Source organism: Dunckerocampus dactyliophorus, chromosome 14 (genome assembly GCF_027744805.1).
Source record: "Dunckerocampus dactyliophorus isolate RoL2022-P2 chromosome 14, RoL_Ddac_1.1, whole genome shotgun sequence".
In the NCBI taxonomy this organism is placed as follows: Eukaryota; Metazoa; Chordata; class Actinopteri; order Syngnathiformes; family Syngnathidae; genus Dunckerocampus; species Dunckerocampus dactyliophorus.
This window is the reverse complement of record NC_072832.1, coordinates 5502409-5515523: the sequence shown is the minus strand read 5'-3', so window position 1 is coordinate 5515523 and position 13115 is coordinate 5502409. Positions and strand designations below refer to the sequence as shown.

At 42.0% G+C, this 13115-nt stretch overlaps 1 long non-coding RNA gene across 1 annotated transcript in view; it reads right to left on the bottom strand.

Annotated features, from left to right (window-relative positions):
* LOC129194434 (uncharacterized) overlaps positions 1 to 13115 on the bottom strand; it is a 119295-nt gene that overhangs the window by 80700 nt on the left and 25480 nt on the right. The window lies entirely within an intron of this gene.

The window sequence follows — 13115 nt, the reverse complement described above, 5'->3', positions numbered from 1 at the left end:
CTCATACTGTATCTTTCCACAACGGGATATTTGTGTGTTTTAGAATTGATTTTAAGATTTTATTGTTTGTTTTTAAGGCTTTGAATGGGCTGGCCCCTCAGTACATCTCGGACCTCATCCAAATTTACACTCCAGCGCGCACATTGAGGTCCGAAGGCCAGCTCCAACTGGTGGTGCCTAAGACCAGACTTAAGACCAGGGGAGACCGGGCCCTTTCTGTTGTCGGCCCAAAGCTGTGGAACACTCTCCCCCCTCATGTAAAAACGGCCCCCACAATTGAAAGCTTTAAGTCTCGTCTTAAAACCCACTTTTATTTTCTGGCTTTTAACTCGGCGTGAGTCGTGTGGTCCTCTGTGTCTTTTATTATTTTTTTAGTTTTCATTGGTTCTATTTATTTTAGTTTTTAAATTAAATTTACTTATTTATATTTTACCTACTTCTTGGACTTTTGGCTTTTATTGTTTCGATTTCTTGTTTTAAATATTTTATTGTAGTACGTTTCTTTGTTTTTATTTGATCTTTTAGTTTTTATTGTCATAATTTTTACTTATTAATTACATTTACATTCCTTTATTTACTTATTATTTATGGTTTTGCTAGTCTGTGCAGCACTTTGGAAACAGTGTTTATAAAATGTGCTATATAAATAAAGTGGATTGGATTGGATTGGATTAAAGCGGTGGCCAGTGAGTAGAAATTTGAATTTGACTCTGCAACTTGGCTGAAAGTGTGAAAGTGGTGCGCGCCAACCAAAGGTTTATGTTGTTGCAGTCACAACAAAAACAAACATGTAAACCTTCCTAGGTTAAAACCAGTGTTGCCAACGTGAACACGTTAATGACAAATTAAGAGAAATTCCCTTTAACGCCACTGTGCGCACGTCCTGTTAGACCCTCGGCCCACACTGTAGTTTGAGAAAACGCAGCGGTGTTGCAGTTAATGTTGAGCCACAAGCGGGAACAAATACTGAGCAGTAATGGACAAAAAAACGCATATTTTGAATGGTACACTTCGCTTCCATGCCCTGGTCGAGCCTCAAATGCTACTTGCTGGGCTCAGATGAAGAAACTGAGGAATTTAGAGAATGTGCTGGAGCACAGCAGGTATTTTTATTGTCATTTATACAGTGGCACCTTGCATACGCGTGCCCCGACTAACGAGTGTTTCCTACATATGAGTAGTCTCTTGGCTGTGAGCTAAAATTGACATGCTGCTAGTTACCGGCAGGCGTGGCCGGGGACAGCTATTTGGAGAGCTCGCGTCACCTTAGCGTGTGGGGACAAAGGCGGAAGTGAGCGAGCGCACACACAGCGCTCAATGAGACGGCAGTAAAGGCTCGCGAGGGAATTTACCTTACCAATGTCTACTTGTTGTACACATTGTGTTTGTTTGTTGTACTTTGAGGTCCATTTTGTGTTGAGCTTTTTACAAAACAGAAACTTTCATAAATAAAATTTGCATGAAGCAAATCCAGTCTCATATTGATAGGTGTATTAAAAACCTGAAAATGATCTTTCAAAAGGAATACTTATTATAAATAAAAACTTATTTCTATCAGTAATTAATTGCTATTGATTACAAGTTTACTATGGACAAAATATGATGAATCATGATTAAATATTTGAACCGATTGACAGCCCCAGTTAGAACATGGCGGGTGTGTAACCAGTTTGAGACTAACAGGAAAACTGGGCATCACAAACTGACAGAAAACACACAAAAAGTCCTCCAACGATTGGGGGAAATTTGTTGCATGATATCCTTTGCAAAAACAGTAAAGGATGTAAAAGGTGACCATAGCATGTAAGAGAACGCAAGGCAATGGAACAGTACTTGAGTTGCTTGAAGGAAGTGTTCCAACAGTATCTCTTTCAAAGAAGCAAACACCCATTATCTCCTCGGGTCGCTCCATTTCCTGCCCCAAGCAGCCTCACTTACAAGTGCCCCCCCCCCCCCCCCCCCCCCGGGAGCTCTTTCTTGGCAAACGTGGCTGTTTATTTTGCTAAAAACGAGCCTGCACTTCAAGCGGTTTGTCTAATTAAAATGTTGCTAAAGCCTTGCGCAGGAGGTATTTTATTTAAGAGCTTTAATTGTGCTGATGCCAGGCACCGCCTTTTTGTTTTATGCGCGCACTCCTCACAGGAGATGGGCTTGTCCTCAGTTGTCGAGTGAATTTTAAACAGTCGAGAGTATCGAGTTAATCAGGGAGAACTCTGCGGGGGATATATCGGGTTGCCTCGTGACACGGGAGGACGCGCGTATGATTAACACGCCGCACTCCCCAAGGGCCTGTGCGGAATAATTGTCTTGTTTACCAACAGGTGTTTTTAATCTCCACGCTGGAATTAACAGTTGTGCTGGGGTTTTTCGTGTCTGACATGTAATGACATGTCAGTACAACAGAGTATATCAAGTCAATACAACTCAGCTTCGACTTGTGTCGTGCTGTTAAACGTTCTACAAAATACAATGAATCGATAACTGGCTGAAGACGTTTCAGCTTTTGTCCATTTGGCTTGTACAGCACACAGAAGCAGACCCCGTAGGCTGCACTGCCAATAATGGAGTACTGAAAAGTGATACGGTCCTGGTCGGATAATTTGGGACCCTTTACAATGTGAATGCAACAAAAGATGGCAATTTCTGACAATCCAAATCAAAGGACTTTTTGGGGGGAGTACAACAGGTATCCACAAGAGACGCCACTGAAAAGGTAAATTGAGAATGCCCAAAAAGTCAGGAAGTGTACAGATTTCTCCAAACTTGTCTGTCAAACTCATGAGGGTTGTCATCTCTGATATCTTACCCAACTGCACCACTATTAAGTGAGTCATTACTGACAGAAAAATCCTTACATTTTACTCTATCATATATGAAAAAGCCATCTGACGGTGAGATCTTCAACAACAAAGAAGAAGCTCTTCAAGGTCTATGATCTGGATGACGGAGCGTCTACATAGGCGGAGAAAAAAATTATGCTTTGGTCTACTTTCATTGTCTGACCAAAGGCAAAAATGTAATGCAAAATGGAAATTGAGAGAAAAAAGGATGTACGTAAAGTAAGAGAGTGCTTCAGTTTAATCAACAGATGATTGACACAAATTAAGAAATGCCAGAGGGACGTAAAATTGTATGATTTCATTTTTCCTCCCATTTAATAGTCTGTCATTCTATCCCTTCGGGCAAAGCGGCATGACTGGAGCGCTATCAGTACAACTACCAGCAGGAATTGTCTTTCTCTGTGTGATGAAACTGTTGCGGTTTGGTCGTCATTGGACGGCGTAGACAAGGACAAAGTCATCATCGGATGAGGACTTAAAAAAAAAAAAAAAGGAAAAGGAAAAGGAAAGGGAAGGGGTTGGCTTAGCTTGTACAGTATTACCTTTTCACACGTCTACCTCGGGCTGACAGGCTGCTGAAGCTAAAGGTATTCTAACAGCCAATTTCACCAGTTTTGTGGCACGCTGTTGCAAAAGTGAGGGTGAAAATGAAAACGGAGAGACCGACAAGAGTCACAGACAAACTTGTGAATGAATGGTTATCTTTTGCTCTGAAAGGGAAGCTAACCGGGAGAAGCTGTCATCTTTTTTTTCTTACCTTTAATGGTGTACATACAAAAATAGAAATGACGGAAATATAACACATTTCTAGCCTTAATTAGCAGAATTACACAAAAACTGGACGAGCATATCTATGGCTGTGTTTTTTCTTTTTACACCGTTTTGCGTCACTGTAGGATTTAACCAGAATGCAAATGGCAGACTCCTGTCCTTCTAATCCTACGGTTTTACATCATTCCAGGATTTCCTTTTGCACCCCAAGTAGCCTGCTAACTAAGAACAAACAAACAGATTCCGTGTTTCCACGAAGAGTGACTGTCTGTGTTTCAGACCCTTTCGCACTGCTTGTAAAAGACAAGCATTTTTCCAGTTTTTGGAGCTAGTATCAGAACCGTAGCAGAAAGTCTAAGGGTACTACAGAATGCTGTGACTGGGGTGTTAACATCTGACACTAACCCTAACCCTTCCTCTTGTGCTAAAAACACTTGTCACTGTTGCTATGTGAAAGGGTGTAGCTTTGCTGGGTTCTGTGTAAAAGGCACATGTGGACAAATGCTGGAGCTACGTTACAATTTTGGGAGATCTCTGCATACAGCAGACCTCTCCCCACAACTGCAGTTGAGAAAATAAACACCTCCGTCTACTATTTGGACAAGTACGGTACATTGTTTCACAATTTTATATCTGCGGATATGAATTCTCTTATTGCCGTTTTGGGAGAGAATTCCTCTCACCCCAGATTCGAGGATGGTATGGCCGGGTTGCCTGCCGAATGCTAACATACGGATAAACAATCACACATCACGGCCTGTGCTCCAATGACATCTATTCGAGTTGTCTTTTTGATATTTCCAATGTGACATGAGCCTACCCATCCGAGATTAGACTCAAACTTTGGTGCTGCTTTTTAACGACTATGTGTGTGTATGTGTGTGTGTGTGTGTGTGTTATCGGCCTGAGGCAGGTGTCAGCGATGGTGGGGTGTTCAGGATTAAAGGGTGTTTCTGCCGCTCTTATCTAGTGTTTGAGCACTTGATCACGGATGCGTGCCCTAATCTGAACATCGATGTGGCCCCATCAACACGCTCTCCTGGAGCAACTCGCCAACAAAGGGGATGGCTTAAAGAGGTGGGGGGGTGGGCATTGGTGCACACGTAACATACACACATGCACAGCGGCACATAGATTCCCTCTTTTTTTTTTAAAAAAAAAAAAGGCTGTTTCCGCTGTTGGCTTTGATAGTTGATGCTGAACTTCTAATCTTGCAAACCTCTGCTGACGGCTGTGTGAGATCTGTGAGGCATTTGTGTGAATTACAATGTGTGTGTGTGTGTGTGTGTGTGTGTGTGTGTGTGTGTGTGTGTGTGTGTGTGTGTGTGTGTGTGTGTGTGTGTGTTCTCATGCAGGTCTGTGTGTTCGGCCGGGGTTTGTTTGGAAATCTAACAGGGAGATTAAGTCAGCTTGGTTGATCACCAGTGGATTTGTTTACAGCCAGCTTTAGACGGAGATGAGAGGCTGTTTATGTCAGATCTGTCATGAGCAATTGCAAATGTTTGGAACTTCTCATGTGCGGCCTACACGATACACGCACTGTGGGCCTTTAGAATGTATTAAAAGAAAACAAACAAGCGAGAAAGGCGAGCCGGCACTGATTGGCCGGTCAAGCCCGAACAGAACTTTGTAGCTGTTGACGAAAAGGTGAAAGTGTGGTTTTGGGAAAAGGATATTTAATACTGCATGACTATGGTGAATTTATATGTTAAGTGCACCAGTGTGATGACTGAAGTACACTAGGGATGGGTAATTGACTAAATTAGGTTGACATCATTGGAATAAAAAAAACAAATCTTTAGCAAGCAACCAAGACGTAACAGACATCACAACATTTCCAAATTGCACACAATTGACAAATTGTTTTTATTTCCTTCCATCAACTAAACACGAAAGGCACAGTAGCATAGTTATAGTAATGTCTACCAATAGAGTTGTTCAACATATTAACCATCCATTTTCCATAGCGCTTGTCCTCATTAGGGGCGGGGTGTAAGCTGGAGCCTATCCCAGCTGACTTTGGGTGACAGGTGGGGTACACCCTGGACCGACCACAAGTCAATCAGGACACACACAGACAAACATTCACACCTGTGGAGTTTCCAATTAACCTAACATGCTCTTGCAATGTGAGAGGAAGCCAGAGGACCTGACAAAACCCACGCACAGGCAGAACAAGTCAACTCCACACAGACATGTTTCAAACTCAAGATCCAAACTCAAATCTCCTGACAGTAGGACAGCTGTGCTAACTATCCTGCCGTGCATAGATGATATCTAACAATTGGATTAACAAGTAAATATTATACAATCTGTAAAAAAAAAAACAAAAAAAACTGCCGAACAGGTTTCACTACAATAATGTGATATCTCCCTCAGCCAGCAACCAAGACGGACCAGACATTACAATTGTCCAGGAACAATCAATCGACCGATGAATCTAAGGTGCAATAGCACAGCAGTAGTAGTGTTACCAACAGATGTGTTGTTCAACATGCTGACAAACCGAATCACAGAATACAAACTTGCTAAAACCATGTAGGATAGTTGTATTGTAAAACATGCTCTGCAAACATAAATGACACTGATGGTAGTGGAAGATGTGGTACCAAACATCACGTAATAAAGTAATGAACTGGACACAAGCGCAAAGTGAGTCCACGGACGGATCCATCCAAATCCATTTAACAGCATCTTGAGCCTGACTCTCTGGGCTGTTTGAGTGAGAGTACAAACAAATGCAATAAACAAAAAAAAGGGGGCCATTTGCCCCCCTCGTCATCCTTGTTAGCCATCTGACACGACTGTACATCATACTCTTGGATGGGCTCTAATTGCAAGTGACAGCTCTGTGTGTGTTGTGTGGTGTGGTGGTCAGTGGTGTTTTTTAAGAGAAGTGGCGTGGATTCTTTAGAAAATTGCCATCACACACACAGAGGGGGCCTGGAGCCTGGACTTGGCGACAGAGATGTAGTCTGGCTCCTACAGCAGAACCATTACTAGACTGGTTCTGCTGCTAGTGTTTGGATACAGGCTTTGAAGAGCACGCATGAGTGTGGTTTGTTGTGTTCTGTTTTTGTATTGCTGAATTTCAAATACTCGATCTAAACCATGTTTAAAGTTGTGTATATGGTGTTATCACATCACTACACCACGTGTACAGTTTATGTATGCACATCACTAAAAAAAAGTCATACCTAGGAAGTATCCGTGATAAATCTTAAGCAATGCCAACACAAAACCGGAGTCGCCACTCTGGCAAAAAAAAATATATATAACACAGACTAAACACTGATGACCTCTGTGCTGACCTCCAACACACACGCGCAATCATGTTACCATATCACTTGAGAGGACATGGACTGAGATCCATTTCCTGCAGACGTCAAAAGGATTTAACTTGTGAGTGTTTCTTCTGCATGAGGGACTTTGATGTCTACCCAGTTCTTCATATTTTTTCTTTTATTAAAAATAGAAAATACAAAATGCACTTAAAATACTAAGACCAGTAGGAAAATCACAAACATTAACATTTTTCACTGTTGGGTGTTAAGGAGGTTCTACGTAGAGCTTCAAAATGCAAAACGAAGAAATGGGAGTGGGACAAAAAAAAAGGTTGAGTAAGCAATTTATTGCAATCAACAAAATGGAAATAGGCTGTTCGTCAGCTGATCAAAAGTTTAAGACCATACTGGTGAAGACGGCTTCACGGGGGGTAATCACGTCTTGAAGCAACTGAGGCTAATTGGAGTGCACTACTCGGCTGAAACTAGCAGAAACGCAGTTGTATTCAGCAACTAGTCTGCAGGCTGTAAAAGATTAGCTATAGGATATCTATTCTTTTTTTTGTTAGCTAAAAATATATTCAAAATACTGATAATTTTTTACTTTAAAGTATTACATTAAAATGACATTAGTTGAAAAAAAAAAGTATATTTAGAATTATCCATGAAATACAAACATTCTTCAGGAAAACACAATTTTCCTAGTAATTTTCTGGCATCTACTAATATAAAAATGTTTTCAAATCAGAATTGATGAATTGACCATTAAATTCTCCCATTGTTAATCAGGGAAATGTGTTTTACATGTGTTTGTTAATAATAATGCAGTCACATTTTTCTTCAAACTCGGTGAATGCATAAAGTGTAATGTGAGTCTCTGTCTCCCCCTGTTGGATGACTCGAGTGATGCAAGGAATTAGATGTGACCAAGCTGGTAACCCCCCCAGGCCCCGCTGACTTTACGTTGCCCTCAAATCCCACAAGAACTCTTCGGGTGACCTCTGACCTGTTACCACACACTGGGGCGACCTCATTTATCACCTGGATGTGGAGTGTTGTGGTGGTGGTGGTGGTGGTGGTGGGGGGGGGGGGGGGGGGGGGGGGGGGGGGGGGGGGGGGGGTTTGTTGTTGCGGGTCATTAGTGTGTGCAGGGCAGAGCCACTGTTGGTTTTTAAAAAGGGGGGGTGGGGGGGTCAAGGGAAAGCAGGCTTTCATACGTGTACAAAAGTTACAGACAGAGAGACGCTGTCTGCTTGGATTCTGATTGGCTGGAGGTGGGGTTGAAGGGGTGCACAGGCTGGAGAAAGGTCAGGGAGTCAGGACTGATGAATGTTTTCTGGTTCACGGGGTGGTGGGGGGGGCTGGGGGAGGTCATTGCTATGAGGGGTAGCGCAGTGTGTTTTGAATTACAGACAAATTGGGTCCCTGTAGGACTTGAATGTGGTGTGATAGGGCCTCTTACAGATACATAAACGTTTTTTCACCAATGGATCAAGCGGTCAAATGTCATATTTCTAACAAAATGGTAAGAAAAAAATGTTTCTGAAGTTTCACAGACAGAATTTCTACGCACAACCAAGGCGTTGAAGAAGTCCAGTTTGGGGGCCTGAGGATCTTGTCTCTGCTATTTGCAGACGATGTGGTCGCGATGGTCTCATCGGGCTGTGACCTTCAGCGTTTACTGGGGCGGTTTGTATCTGAGTGTGAAGCTTCTGGGATGAGACTCAGCACCTCCAAATCCGAGGCCATGGTTCTCAGGCTGAAAGTGGTGGATTGCTCCCTCCGGGTTGGGAATGAGGTCCTGCACCAGCTGGAGGAGTTCAAGTATCTCTTGTTGGAGCGATAGGCGGATCGGCGCAGCGTCTGCAGTAATGCTGTCGCTGTACCGGACCGTCGTGATGAAGAGAGAGCTGTGCCGGAAGCTAAAGCTCTCAATTTACTGGTCGATCTATGTTCCCACCCTCACCTATGGTCATGAGGTTTGGGTCGTGACTGAAAGAACGAGATCGTGGATACAAGCAGCTGAAATTAGTTTCCTGCATAGGGTAGCTGGACTCACCCTAAGAGGTAGGGTGAAGAGCTCAGTCATCCAGGAGGGGCTCAGAGTAAAGCCGCTGCTCCTTCACATCGAGGGGGGCCAGTTGAGGTGGCTCGGGCATCTAGTCCGGATGCCTCCCTGACGCCTCCCTGGTGAGGTGATTTGGCTGATTTGTGCACAGTCATCCTGCTTCATCGACATTGCAGTAATTTCATTGTATGTTTTTACTATGACAATAATGCTTTCATACATGCACACATCTCACTATCGGTGTATAACAACTAAAACAATAAAATAAATGGGTGTAGAATCCAGGTTAATACCATGTTTTTATGTTGCAGCTTATTTTGCACTGTACAGGAAGTCACCGTGGGCACCTTTTATGCTGTGCAAAGAGACAGTAGTACGTTGTGGCAATCTGCTTCGTGATAATGAGGAGGTTAATATTACATTTATGGAGCAATTGTCGTCGAAATGACCCCTTTGGGTCACACATTTTATGCTGAGAAAAGCGGTCAACCGTGTATGTCGACGTCGACTTAAGTGGACACTTTTTAGTAATAATAACAACATGGTGGGCTGGGGCTTGTGTTGTTCGACATAGACGGGTTGGCGACCTAAGCATGTTCCACTGTATACTTGACACTATTCTGTCTCAATTTCTTCATTAATGGAAGGCGAGAACGTGAAGAAATAGGAAATGGAGCCGGAGCTGTGCCATCCATATCCATGCTACATCCCCATAGCCCCCCGGACACTTTTGAAGATGCGTTTGTGCAAACCCTGCTTCACATTCTGATAGATTTCGTTATTGTGGGACTTTCTACTGTCAATAAAAGACTTAATGAGGTGGCTTGTTTCCCCCTCACTTTAAAAGTGTGGGGTTTTGCGTTTCGTCATGTTCACAAGTAGTTCCTGCCAAAGACACAAGATTCCTTTTGAATAGAACATGCGCAGAACACAAATTAATGTTCCTTTTGATTGGGAAATCCCGATAGGCGTATACATGACCCGATTTTCGGGTTAGCAAAGGAATAACCTCGGGTAAAATTCGGGTTTTTAAAAAACGGAATATGAGCATATTCTGTTTTTTCAAAAGGGTTACTGGTGTTTACTTGGCCATGCGCAACCAGGTTATTGCTAATATTCCAGTTCTCATAGGGTTATTTGACCGCATGGAAACGTTTAATTGCAGTCAAATAGCCTTATCATAGCTCTGGGGATATAGCATAGATATGGATGGCACAGCTCCAGCTCCATTTCGTCACATTCTGGCCTTCCATTAATGAAGAAAGTGAGACAGTACCAGCACCAAAATGCAAAGGCGTTTATTAGGCGTTGTTGTTTTTGGATACAGGAAGAAGAGGAAATGACGCGCATTGCGTCATGACATTTACCATGCGTCGAAACATTGTCCGTGCGGGTTTTTTTTTTTTTTGGGGGGGGGGGGCACTGCGGAACGAATGGAATTAGAACCATTACTTAACAGTGACTTTGCACTCATACATTTTGTACATCTACCATCATTTTCTGTGGGTCACCAACTTTGCAGTCAAAACATTTAAAGATAAAATACACTTTTCTGTCACAACACTCTGAAATGATGGCCTTTTTTAATTGATCATACTTCATTTTAAATGATCACCTTCCATGGACAAAAATGTACTAATGACTGCAAAATAAATCCCAACTGGTTGACATGCTATATATGACTTATTATGGAGTGTCCCCGCTGCAGCAGTTGTGTAATGTGATATTGTGCTATGGGAAAGAGAAAAACACTTTGTGCTGTTTACTCTGGCTGATGATGAATGGGAGGCTGCCACTCTGAGTTTGGACTCATTAAGTGTTTATATACACAAGAGGCTTTTTGGATGAATGACCCTTCTTTGCTACCGTGGGGGAACAATCCTGTTGCATGAAGTACACACAAAATATAAACCAAATATTAGGACAACGTCGGGATACATAAATTTAAAAAAAAAAACACGTTGACCTAAACCATGCAGGGTTTGTAATATATTGTATATACAGAATATACGCTAATGATCTTGATGTTCATGAAAATACATCTTGATGGAAGTGTCTATGGGTACATGTTTTATGGATATTTAATAAGTGAAATGTCAATTTGTGTGTTTCTGTATGAAATGGAAACAAAAAACAAGAGACAATGACTTGAAAATATTTCGTTTTGAGAGGCTTTGGCTCATCCCTTTCCTTCCCCATTCAGTTCAGTGCAATGATACGAGTTATCCAGAATAATAATACTGTGGTGTAGTTTGGCTATACTCGTGTGCCCCACAGGGTGGCAGTGCAGACTCTGTATTAATTAGTCAATCACATGAGACTCCTTCTAGCTGCACTGTACGATTTACAGAGCATAAAATGTTTACGGCTCTTTCCCTACATGTATCTTGTCTTGTGTTTGACCAATAAAACCATTCTATGGAACACGTTGGCCAGATACTTGAATAATTAATTATGGTGTTATTTTAACAATGTAGAGACATTATTATTTATTTACGATAGTTCAGAGGTATCTAAGTGTTATGCTTTCTTTTGATAAAACATCTGGAGATGTTTGGTCCTAAGCAATATGTTCTATTTTAAAAAGGTTGACTGATGTACAAAGAGTGAAAAGTAACCAAATCGAATCAAATCGAATTGTGGGGCAGGACCCCCTGGTGGGGGTGCGCGGTGAACTGTCAGGGGGGAACGGAGAGGCAGCGAGGACTTTGAATGTTACTGCAGACCTGCCAACATATACGAATTTACCATAATTAACATGCTATTTGACTCTTGACTATGCTTGTATGCCTCACTGCTCTCCATTTTGTTCCATCTGGCTGGTTTCAGTTACAACCTCAGTCTGTATGGTACAGATGAATAAATAGATATTATCAGTGTCTCAATAGTATTTCAGGGGGTCGCAAAAGCATTTGTGTCCCTAATGGGGGCATGACAGAAAATTACTGAGAACTACTGCTGTAAGGTAACTGGAGTGTTTCCACGGCCATCGACAGGGGGCGCTGCAACATCACAATTAGTTGATCGAATACTGTTTTGTATTTCCCCACATCCATTCCCCCCACCCTCCCAAAAAAACTATGCTGGCAACTGTTTGGGGAGCTTTAAGAACACAAAAAGTGTCAGCACTAAACAGAGGAGGTTAATCATCTAACTTGCTCACACTTGAAAACATCAATAAGATGCTAAAAAGATCAATCCTCACAGATTGTTTCAACACAAATACCATAAGAAGGTTAAGAGGATCAGAGGCGATCATTGACTTTTAATCTGTGATCAGTCGTGCTTTTGGAGTTTGGAACCCTGAGACTGACAGAAGCAATCCTGGATCCACACCAAATATGAGATTTTGGTTCAAATTTGCTGAGTTTTACAAGGCGTTATTTCCTAAACGGACATATATAGTACATTGGAACCCGTGTATGCTACAACACAATCACTAGCAGGGTGACAACTTTTTTTATGTTTTCAATGCAATCATGGAAAAATAATCAGTTCCAGGGTAAAACTGTCGCCATCGTCTATCAACTGTCAAACAAGCGTAACAAAAACTTTATATTGTGGCGCTCACGAGTCAGCAAGGAAGAGAAAGCGCTTTATTTTTTTTTAAGCAGAGTAAGAACAGAGCTCACATTCAGCTTGTCAAACCCATTGGAAATCGCGGAAAGTCATCACTCAACACAACAGTCACAGTCACTGTGTCACAAAGAAAAACTAAAAACATCACACGGCAACAGCATAAAAGAGGTGATTTTGTGTCAGAGATAAGCCTCACGCATCTCATGACTTAAAACTCAGTCATTCACACGTGTGAAAAGAAGTTAACCACTTTTTGCTTAATTAAAAATAGCTTACCTATGGGGGACATGCATGGTGACTCTACCTGTGTATATGTTTCTACGCTTAACAGCTTGTGTGTTATCCTTTAAAGGAAAATAAAGAAAAGAACATAAAAACGTAAGGGTTAATTAAATTCTGAAATTGTACGACCTTAAAGGGACGGTAAGCAGTGGATTCCTTCACCTGTCTAAAGGATGCCAACGTTCAAATGTACAAATACCATTATTATCCCACCTCTTCCTGCTTTGGGTACGCAAGACATAACATACGCCTGGGCATTAGTTGTGTTTGTTGTCAACTAATAATAATAAT